The sequence below is a fragment of the Hemitrygon akajei genome, chromosome 6 (assembly GCF_048418815.1).
Source record: "Hemitrygon akajei chromosome 6, sHemAka1.3, whole genome shotgun sequence".
In the NCBI taxonomy this organism is placed as follows: domain Eukaryota; kingdom Metazoa; phylum Chordata; class Chondrichthyes; order Myliobatiformes; family Dasyatidae; genus Hemitrygon; species Hemitrygon akajei.
The window spans coordinates 38,230,432-38,254,648 of record NC_133129.1 but is presented as its reverse complement, the minus strand read 5'-3'; the positions used below and the strand labels follow the sequence as shown (position 1 = coordinate 38,254,648).

The 24,217-nt window shown below is 38.7% G+C and overlaps 1 protein-coding gene and 1 long non-coding RNA gene across 3 annotated transcripts in view; one reads left to right on the top strand and one right to left on the bottom strand.

The window, feature by feature from the left end:
- LOC140728977 (uncharacterized) overlaps positions 1-9,111 on the bottom strand; it is a 43,247-nt gene extending 34,136 nt beyond the window's left edge. Inside the window, exons 1-2 of the long non-coding RNA XR_012099227.1 lie at positions 9,074-9,111; positions 851-879 (exon numbers count right to left, since the gene is read on the bottom strand). This is a non-coding gene — a long non-coding RNA (uncharacterized lncRNA). The remainder of the gene's footprint in view (positions 1-850; positions 880-9,073) is intronic.
- sorbs2b (sorbin and SH3 domain containing 2b) overlaps positions 1-24,217 on the top strand; it is a 452,225-nt gene that overhangs the window by 165,116 nt on the left and 262,892 nt on the right. The window contains exon 1 of one of the 2 annotated variants that reach the window (XM_073048157.1): positions 9,087-9,719. The exons of the other annotated variant lie outside the window; for it this stretch is intronic. The gene's annotated coding sequence lies outside the window, so the exon portion shown is untranslated. Of the gene's footprint in view, positions 1-9,086; positions 9,720-24,217 lie in introns of those variants that run through there. 2 annotated transcript variants of the gene reach the window in all.

Below are 24,217 nucleotides of genomic sequence, written 5' to 3'. Positions count from 1 at the left end.
GTATGAAAGTGGTCGGAGAACCCCCCCACTGTCTATGTATGTGTAATATACATGCACTGATGAAGGAAGATACTGTAGATGGGGGAGATTTGGAGCAAAAGAAAAGCAATCTCCTGAAAGAACTCAGCAAGTAAAATCAGCTTCTGTAGAGGCAAAAGTGCAATTAACTTCAGGCTGCGATCCTGAATCAGGACTGAGAATGCAGGGGGAAGTCTTTGCCTCTGCAAACTTAGCTGGTGTAATTCTAGTTTAAATATGCCATTTCTTTAACAGCTAATTTGGTCCTCTGTAGAACATAGACCATAAAGCATGACGGACAGGCCCTCGAGCCCGTGATGTCTATGGTGCCAATTTCAACTGTATGTAGTTTATATCTCTCAATTTCCTGCTGTTCAGGTGCCTTTTAAACATTGCCTATCTTATCTGCTTTCACCACATACCCTAGCACTACCACCCTGTCTATGGAGAAGAGAAACTTGCCTCCCCTCTCTCACACAAAGCTATGTCATCTAATATTTGACATTTTTTTCCTGGTAAAAAGACTCTGTCTCCCCCCCCATCTATACCTCTCACAATATTATATGCTCTGTCAGGTTGCCCCTTAGCCTCTGATACAACATTTTTCTGAACCCTCTTCAATGTCTCCACATCCGTCCTGTAATGCAGTGAGCAGAAATGAGGCCTAACCATTGTTTTTTATTGATGTCACATGAGCTTCTGACTTTTATACTTAACAGCCTGACCAATGAAGGCAAATATGTTGTAAGCCTTTAAACTCTATCTATTTGTGTTCAAGTTCAAAGTAAATTTATTAACAAAGTACATGTATGTTACCATATACAGTACTTACTGCCTTGAGATTCATTTTCTTGCCGGCATCTACAGGGAAAACCAGAAGAAATGCAATATAATTTATGAAAAACTATAGATAAATAGACAAAGACTAATAATCAATTTGCAAAAGAAGACAAGCTGTGCAAATAAGAAGAATAATATTGACAACAGGTGTTGCAATGAGTCTTGAAATTGAGTCTGTAGGTCGTAGAATCAGTTCAGAGTAGTGGTGATTGAAGCTGTCCACATTGGTTCGGGAGCCTGGTGGTTGTTGGTTTGTTACTGATCCTGAACCTGGTAGTGTGGGACCTAAAGCTTCTAAGCTTTCTGCCTGATGATAGCATCAAGAAGAGGCATGTCTTGAATGGTGGGGCCTTTGATAATGGACACTGCTTTACTCTTGGCAGCAGTCCATGTAAATGTGCTAAATAGTGGGGAAGGCTTTGCCAGTGATGGATGGGGCTGTATCCACCATTATTTGTAGCCTTATCAGTTCCTGAGCATTGGTGTTTCCATGCTAGACTGTGCTGCAATGAGTTAGGATACTCTCCAATGTGCATCTGTAGAAGTAGTGTTGCCATTCTCAGGACGCTATGTACTTGCACTTTAAGATCACTCTGTATATCAATGCTCTTAGGGGTCCTGCCATTCACTGAAAACTTTTCTCTTACAATTAACCTCTGCCCTTGTGTCCAACTGATCTCCAGGCTTCGGAATCACTTGACTACCTTCCTCACTACCACAGCTTGGTCAATTTTTGTTTCATCTGTAAATGTTCTAATCAGCCCACCCACATTTTTGTCCAGATCACTTATGTGTATCCCAAGCAGGAGTTTCCAGCACCGAACCCTGCGGAATGCCACTGGTCACAGATCTCCAGTCAAAATAACACCATTCTACTGCTACCCTTTTCTTCTATAGGCAAGCCAATTTTGAATCAATCAATCAACCAAGTCTCCATGGATTCTATGTGCATTAATCTTCTTGATCAGCCTGCCATAAGGGACTTTGTTAAAAGCTGTCATTCTCCTATCAATTCTACACACGGAGGCATATTTACTTGAATTCTGGGTGTATTGTGTAACTTTGACGTTTTAAACTTGCATGTGAAATTCAGATCCATTACTCCAGAACCAATACATCCTTCTTTAAAATGGCAATTTTAAAATTCATATGTTTTTCTATTACTTACATTGTTTAAGGACTGGAAGTTAATCTGGTTTCAGGACCACAACTCAGCAATAGTTTCTGCTCTCTGATTCCATTGGTAATACAGCTGCAAGTAGCTATTCCAGTTTAATCGTGTCTTTGCGTACAGGCTGGGTGTAGCTTAATGTTCCCCCTATGAACGTATGGGTTTCCCCCAGGTGCACTGATTTCCTCCAACTTCGCAGAGATATGCTGAATTGTAAAGTTACCCCTACACTCGATCAGTGTCAAAATGTGTCAAAGGGGATTTGAGAGTCAAGTGGGAGAGTATAGATTACACGGAAATGAGGAGGAAAGGGGATTGTTTGTTGGGAGCTGCCATAAAACTGATGGGCTGAATGGTCTCTTGTGCCATTAAAAAGCAATTTGGATAATACAAAAGCCTTCCAGAGGCATAATTTTTTAATTATTCCATTATGTAAGTCTATCAAACCAATTACAGCAGGGAGAATGGTGGTAAGACTTGGGAGAATTTATTTTGGAGTCAATAGAGTTGTTTAGGTCTGAAAAGTTAATTATAACAAGAGACGCAAGGCATCAGACGATTAGCTTTCACAGGAAATCCATTTCCTCTTTTGTGATGCCAATGCCAGAAGGACTTCCTTCCGCAACTTCCTCAAGGAAGCCAGAATCAAGAATTTCCCAGATTCCCAGTGCATTAACTCAATACAGACAGAAATAGCAAACAAGCTCTCCTAGAATGAATGCTTATGGTTCCTGGCAACTTCAGAGCATTCTGGAGCACAGAGGTTCAAGAGTTGGTGTAGCATCTGTTTAAAACTTCTCTTCAATTCAGGTATGAGACTGCCAGAAATTATCACCATAACCACAGGAACAAAAACTTCAGCATATTAAACACAAGTCAAGCAAGGTCAGATAGTAAGAAACCATCTAATCTTTATGTACATTTCACTGATCAAAAATGACTTTCTGCAAAATGAAATCGTTCACAATGTCTTTAACAATTACTTTTTTTCATCTTTTTCTATTGGATTATACACTCAGTGGCCATTTAAGTACCGGAAGGGCCTATTCCATGTTGTGTCTCAATAAATTAAAAAATAAACAAATAACTTTTTTTGGTCCACCTGTGCACTTTCTCATTAATGCAAATATCTTATCAGCCAATCATGTGGCAGCAAATTAATGCATAAGTGCATTCAGATATGGTCATGAGGTTCAGTTGTCATTCAGCCCAAACATCAGATTAGGAAGAAATATGATCTATGTGACTTTGACCATGGAATGATTGTTGGTGCTAGATGACATGGTTTCAGAGGCTAAAAAATACAATTTATAATTTATAACATGGATGTTAAACAAAAGAAATCGAAGCAAATACCGGAACAGCATTCAGGAGTAAGTAGTTTCTATTTCTATTAACAAACAGACATTTTTGAATGTCTCTATTTATTAAACCTGATTAATACTTTGTACTTGTACTGTAAATAAACATAATTTTGGTACGTTGCTCTTGCTCATAGTACAATTGTTCATGCATTACAGTATTTATGAACTGTCTTAAAATCCAAAAGCCACAAAAATCAATAAGACTATTTTGTAGGAAGAAGTAGGGTCCGTGTTCTTCCATTGAAATCTCGCCCTTGTGTTACAAAACAAAATTCTACAATTATACATGTCATTGTACACTACCCTCCATGGCCATTCTGTTATCAATGCTTCTTTCTCAGTCCACTGTTCAACTTCGACACTTTCAACTATCACACAGTTGACTGGTCAATAAACATGTCCGGTTTTCAATTTGTAATAATGTAGATTTTATTTTGTGCATAATAGAGTCAGACAGCTCTGATTGGTAGGTGTGACATCCTTTCAGTAACTGGCCCTTCCATTGTTCCAGAGGCATTTCAGCCTTGTCCTTCTTATGGTATTGAATTGGCTGGGGCCAAATTCTGAACCCATTTTGGGAAGCTGTGACCCTGGTGGGGAGGCTGATTTCCATAGTTATCCAGGCTCTTCTCATGTTACTTGGGCTTGTGAATTCCCTGGAAAAATGTACTTCCATCTGGGTATTAAAAGTATCAGCAGGTGGTATGTGTTCCTGATGACATTGGCTAACAAATCTAATTGAAATTGCACTGGTATAGTGCAGATAATGCATCTGAGGCCTCTACCTCCTCTGGGTGATTTTATGATTGATCTTGAATTATACTGTTGGCTCTGCTTCATTCTTTGGTGAGTTAAACACACTATTTGGTATGGATTTTTCACATGCCTGTGCAGATAAATTGCAACAGCTGAATTCTTAATGCTAATAAATGGCGCTTAACTAAGACTGAAAAGGTGAAAATGAAAATACAGAATATTTCCAAATGGCTGAAGGTTCATATTGAATTTGGTTTCAATCCAATTAATATGGTTTCATTGTCAGATACAGCTTCTATTAAATTGAAGCCAGACTGAATTCTTTTAGGTGAGTGTGGAGATGCTGTATTAATGAGCATGGATTTAATGTTATATCATTGGAAGTTGTGCAATAGAAATGTTCAAGAAAATATATTTCAGCTTACAATTTAAGAGTGAGATTACCTCCTGCATCCTGCAGGATTTAGTATGGCTGATGGTCAAAAAAAGAGAATAGTCAGTTGGGGTTTTTCATTTATCTTTGGCTGAGGTACATCCCATAAGGAGTCCATTAGAAGCGTATTGGTCTGTGAGAGTCAGTGGTTCACCAGGATGGCACCAATAGTTTTGCTATTACTACATCTAAAATCAATTCTAAACAGTTGCAAATGTATGTAAGCAGGCTACCACGTGCTACATTCTTTTAATACTGCTGACACTACAAAACAGCATGTAATACTGTTCATTGAGTGTGAATCTGTTTTTAAGTTAAATGTAACTTCAGCATTGCAAACTGTAACAGTGGCAACCTCAGCCCAAGTAGAAGATTTGTGGAAAATGGCTTATAATTTTACATTTAACCTATTCTTCACAGTGTAGTATAGCAATACACTGGTAAGAATTTGCAAAAAGGAGGGGAGGAGAAATTATTTAATCCTACGATTGACTGTATGACATCTTTATCTGTAGTGTCAGGCAGCATCAATGGAGATGAGTAAGTAGTCGACAGTTTGGGCTAAGACCCTTCATCAGGATGGGAAGAAACTAGAATAAGAATGTGTTGAGTGGGAGATGGTAAGGAGGCTACCCTGACAGAATACGAGGTGTTACTCATTTAATTTGAGAGTGGTCTCATCATGACAGTGGCGGAAGCCCATGGACTGACACTTCTGAATGGGAATGGGGTGTAGAGTTGAAATGGGTGACCACTGGGAAATCCTGCCTGTTGATCTTGACAGAGCAAGCACCTTCTTCAAATCTTGAAACCCTCTCTGCTAGGTAGTGCAAGCCACTTGCAAATCTGAGAAGATATTATAATAGGGGAATGGGGAGCGGAATTAAAATGGTTGGCCAATGGGAAAACCAGCATGTTGTAGATGGAGTGAAGGTGCTTGAGTCCTTTCAGTGGCAGCACACAGAAGTCCTGTGTAAGCAACAAAGTGCGCACATCGCTTCACAGACTTTCCAGGTTAATTACGCTAAATCAGAATGAAATATTCCCAAAGGACATCTGAAACATTTTCAGATGAATATAACATTATTTGAATTCAAGTTCTCTCTGATTAACCCAGGCCTCTATGCAGGTAGCATGTTTTGCCACCATACTTGGTACATAGAGACAAAAGATAAAAAGATTACAATAACAGGCCTGCTTTGAAAGCTTATCTCTAAACCAATGGATATTATCTACTCTTTGAAGCTTCTTGGATTGTTTTCTCTGGAGCATCCAGAGGGGAGACCCAATAGAAATTTGTAAAATTATTGAAGGCACAGTAATGTTTAAGAGGCATTTTAGAAAGGCACATGAGCATGTACAAACTGGAATATGGATCATGTGCAGGGGGTGGAATTATTTTCATTTGGTTTCATGGTCAGCAGAGATGTTGTGGGCTAAAGGGCCTGTTCTTTTGTTGTACTCTTCTCTATTCCATAATCAGCAGATTGTTTGTTCCTCCAGACTCCAATATCTCCAGTCTCTTATGTCTCTACTGTAATCTTCAATGTTCTTCCATCAACTGGTTCCATCAACTTTCATCAAATAGTTTTGTTTAGATCTTTATAAAAGTCTATGTATGTACAGTAGGTGCACAATTCTTTGAAAGCATGAGGACATGCTGGCAGAATGGTAAATAAAACATATCCCATGCTGGCTTCAATTGAGGGTGTTTTTTGAAGCTATATAAAATGCTGGCTAGGCCACAACTTAAGTAGTGATCCAGTTTTGATCACCACTCCTGATGAAAGTTGTAAAGGATAGGGTACTGCTAAGGTAACTAGATTAGTTCCTTGAATGAGGGATTTCAGCTTCAATGCTGCACTGGAGAAATTGGGTTAGAGCAATTTGAGTTAAAGAAAGCTGAGAAGTGACCTGACTGAGGTACAGGTATATCTAACTATATTCACAGTTAGATGGAATATATAGAGATATATAATGTTGAACTGACTGATAAAGGGAGCATGAATTTAATGTGAAAATTAAAAGAATGAAAGCAGAAGGATAAAATCTTTAGCCTGTGATCGGAATTATTAGGAAATTTCCTCTTGTAAGTAAAATCGAAATAGTCAGTGAAGGATTGAGTATATGAGAAAAATATTTTTACAGGAGTCCAGGGGAATAGGCTGAAAATAGATGGCTCCTCACAGCTGGCAATGACGTGACATGTAGCCACAATTCAATCACTTAACAAATCAACCCTTGTACTGTATATAGCAATTGTTGACCAACTATGAAACTAAGAGTGTTCCATCTAAATATGTCTTGCATCCATGCATATGCCCTGCCTAGTGAAGAAGCAACAAGACCATAACTAGAGTAGCTATTCTGAATTTGTCAGTCTTATGGATTTTATTTTGGAACCTTTTGAGAACTGAGAACCCTTCTCCCAGAATATTGTTGGTCAGGAAGGAAGCCCACTGTCTCTACTTGAGTTGGCCACCAAATGTTGGCATTGATAATAACACAAACATACTTTAAGGAATGTTGAAGCTCAGTAAAGAGTCAGGGTTGAACCTGGCTTTCAGTGGATTTCATATCCTAGTCCACCAAAACTAGAATACTTCTGCAATAGTTAGTTGACTGTTAGTAAAGCATTAATTTAAAAATACTTGAGTTTTGGTAGAAAAATTGGAGAGCTTTCCTTTAGTATATACATTATGTTGTTAAATACATTATGTTGCAGAGGATGTCAGTGAAATATCTACTCATTCTATTCCTTGTTCTTCTTGTAAATGGTGGTTTAATGGTGGTTGGCAGACCAACATAAACAGCATTACTGCCACTTGCTGAGTTGGAGTGTGGAGCAAAGAGACAGGAAGTACACCCACTATTTTCCCACCTCCCAATAAAAAAACTCAAATAATATCAAAAGTCTAATGCTTCTCAGAAAGTGAAATACACACTTAAATACATTACGATGGCAGTGATATCTTAACAAATGTTCTATGTTAAACTCTGTCTGTCTTAAAGATCACAATTTAGCAATTAGGTGATTCCTTTGCACCTCGTTACCAACTGCATTCAAGCAATATATGCTGTACCATTTCTTGACAAGCCCACTTCTTCGAAAGGAGTGTCCAGCAAATTAATTCTGAACAAGAAATTATTCAATTTAGTATGTCTAAGACATAAAAGTCTAAGTATAACTTCTTTCCTCCTTTTATACTGATCTCCCAGTTAAGTTCCCACCATCCTCAGAATTTTTTTTTAATATAAATGCCAGTTTTTCATTTACTTATTGCAACTTTGTTGCTGCAATGACCAAATAGACTTTTTAATTTTGGCTTTCACCTTCCTTTTATGCAAAGGCATCACATTTATATCATTAATTTTAAGTGATTGCTGGAGTAGAATGTCTGCCATCTGGTTTCCTACAATCCCAACATGGGCAGGGACCCAAAAGAAATGTATCACAAACCTAGACCCTGCAACATCACCACTCGTTCAATCTCAAGAAGATTCCTATTCCAATTCAATTTATTGTGTTATATAGGGCATTCTATAAATATCTAAACTGGAATCTAGCTTTTTGATGTGAATAAATATTTGATATTTATTAGTTTGTCAAAGAGGCAGTTTTCAAATTGACCAATAATTACTTATAAATTACACAAAATTAGGCCTTGATCCAAAACGCTTTGGAGATGAATTACATAATTTCTGTGCTTGAAAATTGAATATCTTATTTCTGTCAACTACTTAAACATGATTGGGTAACCCTGTTTTAAAATTCAGTGTAAAGTAGGGTATATGAACAGCATGGGAGGAAGCCTTATGCAGTTTTACAATAACAATCCATTGGCATTGCTATGAAAATTGTTTAAGAGACGGGCGTGTGCATCTATTGTTCGAATACTAATTCCTGAGTGAACTCACAGTATGGGGGGGGGGGGGGAGCCTTTGTTCAGCGAAAGACTCCTTCCCTCTAAATCAACCAATCTACCTCGTTGGCTGTGAGAGAGTAAAGGGTCCTGCAGTGGTTCCATAAACAGTTAAAATAATTCTATGAAATTATAGTTGAGACACGTGTATGTAAAAATTTCGAACAATTGGCTAAAATATTTGGGTAAATTCTAAACAGTTTTGTCAAAGAATATTTGGGCAGCTTCAAAACATTCACATGGTCAATCGACGCACCTTGAAACAAATTACTTTTAACGTAAAATATTAGCAAAATTTCCTTAACTACGCTATGATATAATAAACTACAATGCAACGTCACCACTAATGCACGATTGCTTTAAAAGCCGTATACATAATCAGTAACAGCAAAGTATTTCAGTCAGTCTTGAGACTGAGGGATTTCAGAACTGTCACATATTAATAGCTTCCTGATGTGAATATTTTAGCTTGGCTTAAACCGTGAATAAACCTCACTGAAAGTTTTTTTGTGTGTGTGCGCGCGTATAAAAGAGACAGAAGATCTACTATTCTATTCTTCCCTCTTACCAGCACATGATCTGCCATGCCTGCAGCGCAAATCTCTCTGTTGCTTGTTGTCATGGTTACAAAAAGCCAATGATAAACCAATGGGATTTCTGCAGCTTTGCTGAAAGGGAGCAGCCATTTTGGTTATGGGAATGCATTGGAATAATATTCTGCTTTCTCCTGCAATAAAATCATCTGTAGAGGAGGGGAGCTGAGAAGTCTCGAAATCGTGTGTTACACAATGCTAGCAAATGCTTAAAAATCAGGCTTATGATTGGTGCTTCTGAACAAAATTTGAGGAGAAAGAAGGAAATAATCTGTAATGCGAAGGAACAATTCATTTATCAACGGAACACAGGCTGTGTTGTGTGTGGTAGTAGAGCGTTTGGCTGTAATGTTACCTTAACAGTGTGACTGTTGTCTAGGAGTGCTGACCAAGTAGGAGGGTGTAGCCCTTGCTCTGACACTTTTTATGTACATTACTGCTTTATTTGGACTGACTCCACTAGAGAAGCAGGTGTGTGATTTATCTGGGCTCCACACAGACTGCAGCCTCTCTGGTTCACATGCTGCACACACTCGGGCTGCCGCGCTTGGGACATCAGCTGTGGAGATCCTCGAATTAAACCTGGTCCGGCTGGTGGTCTATCGCTTCTTCTCCATCAAGGTAAGGAGAAATTACAACGAGTCTTGCTCCTCGATGGTGAAAATAACAGGGGGTGAGAGGGAAGGGAAGATAAATTCTACATAATTAAGCTCAAAAGCACCCGGATCGTGGAAACATTTGTCCTGGCAGTAATACATCTATTATAACAAAACTGCCACCCTTTATGCTTCGGTATTTATCATTGATCCTGGGATGTTTTAATACAATTGATATCTGTAGTTCATAAACCCCGTCACCTTTTCGAGGGTCTCGAACATCGATCAATGCCGAAACTACCACATATCCGTTGAATGCTTCTCGACGATAAGGAGTTCAAAGAACAATTTGTACTGGGCACTTCGTCGAAATATATGTACAATACTGACCGTCCAGTCAAACATTTGGAGCATTGAGACGTTCAACTGTACATTAACAACCTTGCCCCGAGTAAGGTGAAACCTCATCAAAAATTTAAAACTATAAGAAACATACGACCGTGTTTAATGAACTTAGACCGATGTCTCGGTTCTATGATTCATTTTGTTTTGACTGCGTGCGTAAGATGACATTCCTAATTGATAGATATTATCGCTGCAGTGTTTGTTTCGTGCAACTGTTCGCTATAGCCTGAGGTGAACCTGTGGTATATGTAGAGACAATAGTACAGTATTCGTTCCATCCGGCAATATTGCACTAAGCCACGAAAAAAAGGCTTTGACAGTTTTCGCCTGATTAACAGTCAACTAAAACTCAAAATCTGTTTTATTTCTCACTGCAAACTTCACTAAATGGCTAAAGTCCATTTTAAAATATGCAATCTCCGACAGAAAGTAAGCAATTGTTCAGTTAACCTTTCTATTGAAATCATTCCCAGATCTCGGGCTGAGTCGTTGCTTGATGCAGGCAATATACAGCGACAAAGGAAAATTGTCACGAACGCTGCATGCCACTATTTGCTGTTGCCCGAGATGTTGGAACTTGTAGTTAGTAGATGTGTGAAGATATTCAAGATTGTTTAATGTCATTTCCAGTACACAAGTGTAAAGGAAAACGAAATAATTGTTACTCCGGAGCCGTTGCAGCAAGCAAAAAAAAAGACAATAGACAAAGAACACGATAATTAAAAACACAATAAATATAAATATATAAGATAACTTGGATACATTGATTGTATATTCATAAAATGAAGCTAGGCACAGGAGTGTCTTGTACATAAGGTGACCGACAGGAAAAGATATTTGTTTTCTTACTCTAGAGTAAATATTTAGTTAACTTTTACCAAAGAAACAATTTCAGCTTTGACTGAGTTATAGCTGTTTAAACTGCTTGTAGTCCAGATTCACATCAAGAATAAATGAATTCATTTAGCACATTACCATTAGTACAGTCTACTGACAAAAGGCCACATACAATTATATTGATATACCATTATCCTCTATTATGTATTGAGAAAGCTGCTCAATTTCATAATGTCCTGATGAAAGGTCTCTGCCAGAAATGTTGGCTCTTTATCCCTCTCCATAGATGCTGCATGACTTGCTGAGTTCCTCCAGCATTTTGTGTGTGTGTGTGTGTGTTACTCTGACCTTTCATGTTTGGATGTTTAATGCTAATTCAAATAATTGTCTTATTAATTTGTATCTGAGATTTGGAGGTAAATGCTTAGTTCACTAGTTAATAGTTAAATTTCCAAAATTATATGACATCCTGTACTGAATGCTTTGGAATGTTGCTTGACTATCACAATAAAGAGGGCAGTGGCCATCAGAGGGAAAAAACCTGGCTGTGGTTTCTTTGTTGATAAATAATTTGCTTCTAGCTATGGAAATATGCTTGGAGAATGTATTTGTATATAAGAAATAGTTCTTAAATGTTCAGTTTTGCTATGGCCTTTTCTCTTATGAACAATGAGTCATAGTCTTTAAAGAACCAGTATTGTTGGTTTTCTGGGAGCAATAGATTTACCTTTGCAGAGATTTTGCTCATTTTTATAGAAGACTAACTAAATGAGGTAGAATGATGGAAGTATTAAAGCTGAGTGATCAGTTTTGACTACCAACGCTGTCTGTGCGGAGTTTGCATCTTCTCCGTGTGACCACCTGAGTTTCTTCCAGATGCTCTGGCTTGGCCCCATACTCTCAAGGCATGCCAGTTGGTAGGGTTAGTTGGCCTGTGTACATGGTGGAAGCTGAATTGATGGGAATAAAGCAAAAATAAGATGCAACTGGTAAAAATAAATGTTTGAAGCAGGTATGGACTCAGTGGATCGAGGGTCCTGTTTATGTTCTGTAAGACCATGTTACTGTGACATTTCTAAACTCTCTTGTGCTTGATGTTGAATTCCAACAAGCCCTTCCATCACCTTTTTTTATTTAATTAATTTTTGACCAGATTCACTTCAGTTTAAGTTTGTCAGTCATTCTTAATGAAGTATAAAGAAGAATTTGCATTAAGTACTCGGGTACATGGCATCTGTGGAAATGGAATCTAAATTTATTTCAGGCTGATGACCTTTCATCAGAATGTTCTGAATAGCTGAGTGATCAAATCTCTTATTCTATCTCAAATAATTAATTTTAATTATCAAACCTGGAATTCCTGAAAGTCAGTTGGTTGTTTCCTACTAAAACTGTTCTGCCATTAAGAGACTCTCATTCTAATGTTTTATGTTCTCATAAACAAGTCCTCATTCCTTTGTTGAGAGAAACTCTTTACTAGTTTGTTCTTTGTGTTTAAAATTATGGCACAGAGTTTGCATTTTCATCAGAGAGAAAGTAACACCTGATTTCCCCCACCTCTCGCCACGGAGCCAACCACATAGAAAGGACAGTGCTCTTTTTCTCTAACAAAAGTTGTGCTTTCATCATAACAAGGGCAAATTGCTTTACCCTTTCAAAGGCTTAGTACATTAATTTAAAGATATGCAGGTATAATTTTGTTCCTTGTTACCAAGTTCAAGACCCAGAAAAGAGAAAAATTTTTGATCATCCCTTCAGGACTGAACTCATCTCCTTCTTGCCTGCTGCCTACATACCAACAGATGGACCTAAGTATTAAAGCAGGAGTAGGCCACTCGTTTCCTCAAACTTGCTCTGTCATTCAGTAACGTTTATGGCTAATCTGTTAATAACTTGAACTTTGTCACATTACTGTTTACCCCAGTAAATCTTCACCCCTTTGCCTACTAATTATCTACCTACCTCTATCTTCAGATCAATTGTTGTGAAATTTGGGTGATTAAGCTATGTTCCTGGATTTTAGCACATAAAGTAATTTAGCACCTTGCCAGTATTGGTACTATGTCTTGTAAAAGACTGAAAATCTGTTCTCATGAGCCAAGGAAATGTCAGAAATCAACTGATGGTGATTATGTTCTGAGAAGGTGAGAGGGAGATTTCTCTCAATGTGTCACAAAATATTTCTTGCTCAAAACTATGAATAGTAAACAGATTAGTTATTTATTCCACTTACTATTCAGTTGGACTTTATACAGATAGCTTACGTTCCTGTACGCATTACAACAGTGTTTGTATTTGCAAAAGAATAAATGTTGCCAAAGCCTTGGGGACATCCTAAGACCATTATTCTTTTGTGGGAGGGGGAGAGACTCAAGGGAGACTAACTGAGGCGAGATTGTGAGCAGGGAGGAGGATGTAAAGAGGTTTTAAGGGGAAATGAACACAGTGAATATGTAAAACATTGACAGATGGAATGTATTGTGGAAAATTGCTAGCTCATCCATTTTGGTGTATGTAACTGAAAAGGAATATTTTTGAAATGGTGAGTGTTAATGTACCAACATTAGTGTTAATGTACCACTGGACCAGAGTGTGTATGTACTTAAAACCAATGTGCAGTTAAGTTACAGTAGGTGATTAAGAAGGCAAATGGTAAGTTGGCCTTTAGTAGAAGATTTGACTACAATGGTAAGGATTGTTTGCAGCAATTATACAGGGCTTAGCAAGACTGCACCCACAAGTATAGTGCACAGTTTAGGTTGCCATGTCTCAGAAAGGATGTACTTTCCAAGGAGGGAATGAAGACACTATCCCCTGGATTGTTCCAGGAATATGGGTTTGCTAAAAGAGGAGAGACTTGAATGAGTAGACCAGATCTGTATCCATCCTTGGTTAAGGAGTCTAAGACCAGTGAAGTTGGTTTGAAAATATGGGGCTGTTTAGAACTGGGTCAAGAGAACTAACTTCACACAAGTATTGGTGAATCTTTGGAATTTTACACATGGAAACATGCTTGTGCATTGAGTTAATTCGAAACAGAAACTGGTTGATCAATATCATGATATTAAGGGGTTAAGGGCATGGTACAGGAAGATGAGATAGAAGATCAGCCATGATTTGGATGACTGGTGGAGCAGGTTTATGAATTTTACAGATTTAAGCTCTACATCATTTCAGAACATGTTAATACCTAAGTTATCATGTTGATGGCAATTAGTAGTTCATGTTGGAGCTTTGTGGTTTGGCAACTCCCAGGATTCAGCATGTTTTGAATCTGTGGTACAAACTTGTACTAATTAAACCCTAACTAAGATCTAAAATTAACTAATATTCATTTTAGTGTGTAGTTAATTAACCTACTGATGTGACTTTGGCACCATCAGCTGATAGAATTTTTGACCTTAGAAACTTTGAGTTATAGGCATTTCTCAAAAACCTTGCGTAACGTGGGCCATTTCTACACTTAAGGAATACTTCTGTTCAGAGGAAGATGACTGAGCCCCTTTTCTGGCTGTAGTTAAGTCACATGGGTGCTGGACTGGAGAGTTTCATCTTGATGTGTCTTTTGATGATCCAGAACACACTACCACCTGTACTCCCCATGAATGTTAACCCAAAGGTGAATATTGGTCACTTTACACTTGCAAGGAATGATGAGGGGTGAGCTTTAAAATTATGAAGGGTTTTGTGGAGTGATTCCAAGAGAATATTTCCACATGTGAGGAAGAACATATCTAAAACTCTCAATACAATATTCTTAAGAAAATCTTGTTTCAGGATTTGGAACATAATTCTTTACCATGAGTACTGAGAATCTAGAATTCACTACCATGGCATTCATGTCAGTAAATTGTATAGATCACTGTGGGCTGGACAAGCAGAAGAAGAATGGAATAGATCTGGATGAGCAAACACGAGGAAATCTGCAGATGCTGGAAATTCAAACAACACACACAAAATGCTGGTGGAACACAGCAGGCCAGGCAGCATCTATAAGGAGAAGCACTGTCGACGTTTCGAGCCGAGACTCTTCGTCAGGACTAACTGAAAGGAAAGATACTAAGAGATTTGAAAGTAGGAGGGGGAGGGGGAAATGCATAATGATAGGAGAAGACCGGAGGGGGTGGGATGAAGCTAAGAGCTGGAAAGGTGATTGGCGAAGTGATATAGAGCTGGAGAAGGGAAAGGATCATGGGACCGGAGGACTCGGAAGAAAGAAAGGGGGAGGGGGGAGCACCAGAGGGAGATGGAGAACAGGCAGGGTGATGGGCAGAGAGAGTGAAAAAAAAACCAAACAACTAAATATAGACAATAGGTGCAGAAGTAGACCATTCGGCCCTTCGAGCCTGCACCGCCATTTTGAGATCATGGCTGATCAACTACTATCAATACCCGGTTCCTGCCTTGTCCCCATATCCCTTGATTCCCCTATCCATAAGATACCTATCTAGCTCCTTCTTGAAAGCATCCAGAGAATTGGCCTCCACTGCCTTCTGAGGCAGTGCATTCCAGACCCCCACAACTCTCTGGGAGAAGAAGTTTTTCCTTAACTCTGTCCTAAATGACCTACCCCTTATTCTCAAACCATGCCCTCTGGTACTGGACTCGCCCAGCATCTGGAACATATTTTCTGCCTCTATCTTGTCCAATCCCTTAATAATCTTATATGTTGCAATCAGATCCCCTCTCAATCTCCTTAATTCCAGTGTGTACAAGCCCAGTCTCTCTAACCTCTCTGCGTAAGACAGTCCGGACATCCCAGGAATTAACCTCATGAATCTACGCTGCACTTCCTCTACAGCCAGGATGTCCTTCCTTAACCCTGGAGACCAAAACTGTACACAATACTCCAGGTGTGGTCTCACCAGGGCTCTGTACAAATGCAAGAGGATTTCCTTGCTCTTGTACTCAATTCCCTTTGTAATAAAGGCCAACATTCCATTTGCCTTCTTCACTGCCTGCTGCACTTGCTCATTCACCTTCAGTGACTGATGAACAAGGACTCGTAGATCTCTTTGTATTTCTCCCTTACCTAACTCTACACCGTTCAGATAATAATCTGCCTTCCTGTTCTTACTCCCAAAGTGGATAACCTCACACTTATTCACATTAAATGTCAGGGATTATATGTCAGGGAGGGGGTAAGAAGGGGAGGAGGTGCATTAATGGAAGTTAGAGAAGATCGGGATGATGATAGATGGAATAAGATTTGAATGGAGCATAAATAATGGCTTCCATTAAATGGCTTCTTTCTGTGCTGTGCATTCAAAATTACTGTGGCAGTTGTCAAATCCTGACTCTAAATTTTCATCTGTCTGAATCTAATTTCAAAATCAAATCAAGACATTTCAGACAATTACTGAAACAAGTACTTGTTCTGTTGGACCTTCAGTCAGTCAGTCAGATGGCTGGTTGCCAAACTAGACTGTCAGAAACCAGCACAATTTTTCCAAACTTTCCATCCTGCCTAAACTAGAAGTCTTAAATACTGGCTATTAATTTGAATACGCCTTTGTTTGGATCAAATGCTGTGCATTAATATCATTTCAAATTTATTGTTGCTAAATGATGTACTGTATATTCTCATTTATTTAGATCATAAGAGAAAGAAGCAGAATCAGGTCATTTGGCCCATTGAGTCTGCTCTGCCATCCCATCATGTCTGATATACGAATCAAGAACCTATTCCTGCTAAAGGAGTCACTTTCTTTAGCAATATGTTTGACAACAGCCAGTTTCAGAAGGACTAGTTAACTTTTTGAAATCAAGAGCCAGTTCTTCTGATAGATCTGAAGAAGTGATTGGGTGATTTAACCACATTCAGGAGGTTGCTTGGAGCACCATTACATTACAGAAAAGCCTTTTGTTCAATCTTGTCTTTGATTTCTGATAGAAGAATTCCATCTCTTCTGTGCTACAGTTTGTTCTCCATTCCTCTACAAACAGTTTTTTTTACACTGAAGGGCCTATCCAGTTCCACTTTGAAGGTCAGTCTTATAGATAGAGCTTGTATTGTCTGTGTTTTAAAATAATGAGAGAACACTTGTGGGATCCTGTCACGATCGATGCAGAGAATCTTTTCGCAGAAGAATCAAGGTCTCGGAATCACCATTCTTTAAAATAAGTGCTAGGCCATTTAGAACAGATGAGGTAATTTTGTTTTGAGTGCCAAAAATCTTTGGAACTCTTTCTCAATGGACAATGAAAGCAATATGTTTGAGTATTTTTCAGATAGAAGCAGATGGATTCTTGATAGGCAAAGAAGTGAAAGGTAATTCTGGGTAGACAGAATTTGGAGTTGAGCTTCACATCAACCATGATCTTATTAAGTGGTAGATGAGGTTCGAGAAGCCAAGTGGCATATTCCTGCTGTTAGTTTGCATGGTCAAATGTGCCTGCTTTGAACTCCAGCTCAAAACCTGCTTTCTGTAAGCAGCCGTTTCATTCTTTTAGTTGTCATGGTTGTAAGTCTCTCATTTGTCCTCAGTGTTACCACCCAGGTATGATAGTGCTATATATGAGGTGAAGGTCTGTACATTTTTCTCCAAGGAAGGATATGTTCTGCTCTTCATATTTCCCTTGTGCTCCACACTATGCTGGTGGACAAAAGACATTTACCAATTTTTTTTCCCCTCTGTTTCCTGCATCAGTTTACTGCATTCTGAATTGTGCCAACATTTTTCTTAAATTGAACTTCAGTCAAGGGTATAACAAAGATGGTACAAATGTTAACTATACTGATGCGCATCTTTGTTTCACAGAAGTTAACAGTTTCTGATAATTATTTCTATCCTTCTGTGCACAATGTGCTTTCAATGTAGTTTGAACTACAGGAGGCAAGTAAGAATATAAAAAAACTTTTAATATTTGTTAGTATATGATGAATACAAGGTAAACTAACAAAGTTATTAATAGTGTTGAGAAACATAAGTAGGATTTGTTGGTATTAGCATGGCACAGATGATAAAATGAACCTTAAAAATCAGAGCACCTGAAAGTTGTGGTTTAATTGCAATGAGTCGATTTTTAAAGTAATTGACTTGGCATTGTGTTCCTGTTGTAATGCTTCTGGGTACATGCCTTAATTGTTCTCTTCATTCAGATGGTTGAGGTGCCTGCCAGACATACCCAGGTGCATAATTAATATATGCAAATAGGCATCCTAATTGTAATTGGGTTCCAGACCCAATTTCTCAGTATAACCTCATGGGATCAGCATGAGCTATTGACTGATTCACTTGAAGCCCCTTCAGATTAATGGGTCAGGATTGGTCCACGAATGAGTGTTCAGCTTGGAATTTGCTTCTGCTTTTGTTTATTTATTTCCCTCAAACCCTTGGGTTACTACAGGTGCTATTTTCACTTCCTTTGTTGAGACTGCTGTTATAAATAGTGTCTATCTACCATTTCTAATTGGAAAGGCTGTAAATATAAGGGGTGTTCATGGGAGGGCAGTGAGTGAGATGGAGGTTGGTTAGTTGCCTGTGGATTTTTCCCCTAGCTCATACACCCCATAAGTCAAGTGCAACTTTCTGAGATAGAACTCAGCACAGTACGATCTGTTGTTAATCTTAGCAGCCATTGTTTGCAAGCATCTATCATGATAAAGTCTGCATACTTTTTGTTGATTTAAAAAAAAACAAAGATGTTGACTTTATAACTTCAGCTACTTCAAGGCTATCTGTAGTGCACTAGTCAGATACCAGGCTGACAATGGGAAAGGTGATGTGTTTGTCAGCCTGGCATCTTGTTTACTACAGGTCAATCGAGGGATCTCCAAAGGGTCCAGCATGATGTTAAAAGCATTACTGACTGTATTTTTGTAGCAATGTAGTTTCTAGAAGATGGATTGGAAGAGCTCATGGGGAAGGCTGTCATTCTGGCCCTTGGAATCCTCAGCCGGAGGCTGTTACAATGGCATCTTCCTTTAGTATGTGTAGTGCTCATATGGGAAGTCTTGAGGTGACTAGAACTGGTAATTCCAGATTAATTTGGCATGCAAGCTCTGCAACAGCAAGCAAGCCCTTCAGCAGCAGCTGACTCTACTGAATTTCTGACACCAGCCCTTCAGCCCAAAGTGATGCTAGAAGTACAGGATTAGGGCCACATGATTCCCCAGCTCCACTGTCTCTGTTGGACTGTAGGTCATCTTTCCCTCTGATACAGGAAAAGATTCTGCTGGAGATGACTTGCTCTGTAAAGATTTGTGACGGTATGTGAGATAATGCCATACAAGGTGAAAGCAAACTCCTTAATATTTTCAGCCACAGCATTGAACCTACCTCCCAGTTGTTTCCTAAACCCTTGTACAACTGCTTGTATGAAGAAAACCAACCTCATTTTGTAGCCAGGCTCCCAAAGTTCACCCTTCTGCTCTTTTCAGCATGGCCTGGGAAGTGCTTTGCCCTTTACCAAGCTGACTGTGAGGTGATTCTTGCCATATTTCTTTGTTTCTGCCATCTGTGAATCCATGCAGTTCACCAGCTGTGCATCCAAGATGCCAATATCTGTTCTAGTGTTGAGGTGGCAGGGATTAGGGATTTCTGGTAAATAATACTTTAGGATTATCATCAGTGTTTTAAAAAAAAAGTTGGGCATTGCCAATTTAATGCCAAGATGAGGCTACTTGTTTCTGAGGGTTGATGTTTGAGGATGCCCTTCCTTAAAAAGCACTGGAAGCTGAGCCTCTGAGTATTTTTAAAGCAGGTTGGTGGATTCTTAAGGGGTAAGAAGTGACCACACTAAAGCAATGGAACCTAAGTTAGAATCTGGTCATGGTCTTATTAAAAGGTGGAAGGTACTTCACACCATTTAATAAGATTGTAATAAGATCAGATATCTTATCACTGAACTAATCATGGAACACAAGCTATGAACTGACTTTCAAGAACTCTAACTTGTGTTCTCAGTATTATATATTTTTTTCTATTTGCACAGTTTGTCTTCATTTGCACACTGGTTGATTGCCAGTCTTTGTAGTTTTTCATTGATTCTGTTATATTTATTTTTTCTACTGTGAATGCCTGCAAGAAAATGAATTTCTGGGTAGTATATGATAACATATACATACTTGAATAATAAATTTACCTTGAACTTTGACCAAGTGGCTTATTCCTCATGTTACGTATATATGCTCATCAGCCCTAGCTTACAGTGTCATCCATGAGCCCTTTATTGCTAAGAAGGAGAGGAAAGAAAGAAGGTGGTGTTTGGCTTGGCACTGATGGGTAAGTTGCACTCTTGTTGATTAAACCTTTAAATAAATGCATCCTTGTTTGGATGATATTACATATACAAGTGATAGAAAGATTCTGTTCAATGTGGGTTATTTCACTGCTTGCTTAGTTAATATTTCTGCATGTTTTCCTGTTAGTTCTCTCTTCTGAGTGCAAGAACATGGGGACAGAAGTAGAATAGGGTTATCAGTCCTTGTAAGCTTGTTACACCATGCATTCAAATCATAACTGGATCATTTTAACCTCTGACACACTTTTTCTGTTCTCTCCCCAAACTTCTGACTTTGTTGTACAAAAATGAGTCAAACTCCACCTTAAATATATTCAATAATTCCACTTCCAGAGCTCCTATGGTAGAGTGTTCCAAAGACCTGTAACGCCACTTTGATTCTGACTGAAAAGGGTGACCTCCCCATCCACTCTGAAGCCAAGCTGTGTAGTTCTAAGTTACCTCACCAGGGAAAACTCCACTAATGTGCTCTCTGCCAATGCCCACTGTTTGTTTCAATTAGAGCACCTTTCATTTTTCTGTGTTCCAGTGAATGAACACCAACTCATTATTTGTCTAGGATACTATTTATTTTTATGGTTTGTAGTAAATGTATGCCTTACACTGTTCTGTTGCTGTGAAATTTGTTGCAGCATAATCAGTATTAGTGAGCCTGATTCTGATGTAGAATCAGCTTATTTTCCCACTTTAATCCTCTCATCCCAGGAATCAATCTAGCCCAGTTTATACCTCTACCCCTAACCGCATGCATTCTCATTCAGTATGGTAATCCTTTATGTGGCACCTAAACAAATACCTTCTGGAAGAATCCCACCAGACTCCTGAGAACTTGAGCAAATTTGTCAAATACTATTTAAAAAAATATGTTGACTATGCTTGATTGTCCTAAGATTTCTAAATGTTCTGGCATAACAGATGTGAGCATTTCCCAAGGGTAAATATTAGGCTAATTGGCTTACATTTCCTGTTTTGTCTTCCTCCTTTCTTGAAAAGTGGCATTGCATTTGTCCTCACACTCCTCTCTGTAATACACCACAGTGCTTTGGATTCTAATCAATAGCCTCTCCTTTTTAAGGCACCAAGGTGCAGGCTAATCGGTTCAGGAGATTTGTTGGCTTTTATCACTGCGTGTTTGCCAAATACAGATCTTCTCAAGCTAACTTAAGGATTCATTTCCTTTGAACCCAGACACTTAGCAAGTTGGAAATCCAGCAGCAAGCCAAGTTCTCAAGCAGCAGAAGATGTGTGCAAATAGCTAATCCATCACACAGGTCTCCCAAATTCTTGTTTATGTGTATAGGTAGTATATAAATTGTGTATCTGTAACCTGGAGAGGACCTGCGCATTTTCTTTTCCTATGGTCCCGATCATGAGAAACCCTAAGACAAAGGAGCAGAATTAGGCCATTCAGCCTATGGAGTCTACTCCACTATTCCATCGTGGTTGATTTACTTTCCCTCTCAATCCTATTCTCCTGATTTCTGCCCTAAACTTTTGATGCCCTTATTAATCAAGAACCTATCAATCCCAACTTTAAATATACCCAGTTACTTGTCCTCCACATCCATCTGTGGCAATAAATTCCACAAATTCACCACCTTCTATCTAAATAAATTCCTACTCATCTCTGTTCTCTTTTTGTATTTTGAGGCTGTGCCTAGACTCTCCCACAACTGGAAATATCCTCTCTACATCTGCACTATCTAGGCCTTTCAATACTTGGTAAGATTCAAGGATAGTCCCCTTTATACTTCTAAACTCCAGCAAGTACAGGTCCAGAGCCATCAAATACTCATCATATATTAATTGTTTCATTCCTTGGATCATTCTCGTAAACCTGCTCTGGACCCACTCCATTATCTATTCTCTTATTAAGATATAGGTTCTGCCCTGATGAAACACAGTTCAGGGTGTGCAAGGCACATCTTGACAGGTTTTCTCTGACATTTTTCACATGCAAGTATCAGAAGATATCACCTCTATGAAAGATATCTTAGTTATCCATATCTTGTGTTTGATGCTTTTCATGGTCTTTGAGAAAAATAAGAGGATATTGAGCAAAATGTAGAAGAAGTGACCGATTCATTTCCCCATTTTTTTAAACTTGTAAGTGTTGAGGTCATTTGAAACACTTAAATGAACCATGGTATGCAGCATTTAATTAATTCAGAAACGTCTAGTATGCAATCAGTCAACAATTGTGATCAGTGTGGATAGGCATGAACTCTTGAGAACAATAGTAGGATTAACATTTTCAAGGAAAATAAAATATGTGAGTAAACTGGGGAGAAACATAAAAACAGACTCGGATCCATAGGTGTGCTGAAGGGAAAAGATCAACATGAGTAAATATGATTCTTCTATAGATGGGAATAAAATATTTTATAATAAAAATTAAATAGTGGAAAGGTTAAACAGTTTGTAAGGAAAAAGACACAGAAAAACCTGCTTGAAATCAGAAATGAGGATCAAATAATCACAAGGAACTGATTGAGTTAAAGGCATTGGAGAAGTTAGAAAGCTGATTATCTTTGCCACAGAGTTTTGAAAAAAAATTGTGGCTATGGACAATGTGAATGCAATGATTTTTGCACAGAGCGGTTGGTGCCTGCAGTGGGTTACAGGGGTAGAAATGGAGGAAAGCAGTTTGGTGGGTGGAAATTTAAGAAGCTTTTAGGTAGGTACTGTAGATGTCTCTGAAGGGAATGGAAGGATATGGATTATACACAGGAGGAGGATATTTAGTATAAATTGCCATCAAGGTTGGCACAAGATTGAAGGCTGAATGGTCTATCCAGTGCTATATTATTCTATTTTTATAAGGTTCCACACAGTGCATTGGTCAACCAGAATAGAGCACATGGAGTTCAGAGTAATATATTCCCAATGAAGGGGAAAGAAGGCAAACGTGCCAATCTACTGTACATTGGTGGATTGGTGATGGAGAGGGTCAGCAGTTTTGAATTCCTTTATGTTATCATATTGGATGACTTATCCCGTGCCCTGGAGATACATGGGAGATGTGCCCGTGTTTCTAGTTTCGGCATGACACCAAATACTCAAACGTCTCTAGATGTGCTGCGGAAAGTATCCTGACTGGTTTCATCATGGTTAGCTACAGCAATTCAAATGTGCAGGATTGTAAGAACTTGCAGAGAGTAGTGGACTCAGTCCAATATATCATTGGTAGTACCCACATCAAGAGCTGCCTCAAAAAGGTGCCCTATGTTACCAGAGATCCTCACCTTCCAGGCCATGCCATCTTGTTGCAGCTACCCTTGGGAAGGAGGTACAGATGCCTGAAGACCCACAACTCCAATTTAGGAACAGCTACTTCCTTTCAACCATTGGTTCTTAAACTAATCTATACAACGTTAATCACTAATTCAGTATCACATCTTGATGGTCTCTATGACCTCTTTGTACTACAATAGCCATTTTTGTTCCAGTTTTGTTCTTATGTAAGTTTTGTGTAATTTGCTTCTCTTATGAATGTTTATCTAATGCTGCGTGCCTGTGATGTTGCAAGGTAAGTTTATCATGCACCTGTGCATATGTGCTTGTGTATCTGACAATGAACTCAACTTCAACATGGTTTAGTTGATAGAAGCAAAGTGGCATTTGCTTGGGAACAGGCTTTGTGTGGGGTACTACAGGGGCAGGGACTCAAATAGTCATAATGACTTGGCAGAGGAGACCAAGTATTTTATTTCTAATTTTGCTGATGTACAAAACTTTGTAGGATTGTGAGGAGGTGAAGATGAAAAAAGGCTTCAGTGGCATTTGAACAAGCTAAGTGAGTGGGGAAACTCGGCAGATAGGAGATCATCAACCGCAATATACAGAACAGATTTTTTAAAATATGCTAACAGATTAGGAAATGTTGGTGTTCAATAGATCCTCAGTATGCTTGTACATAAATCATTTAAAGCTAATATGTAGGCAAAGCAAGCAATTATCAAGGCAAATACCCTTATTATGAGTGGATAGTAAAATAGTACAGGTGGTTTTATTGCAAATGAAGGTCCTTGTTGA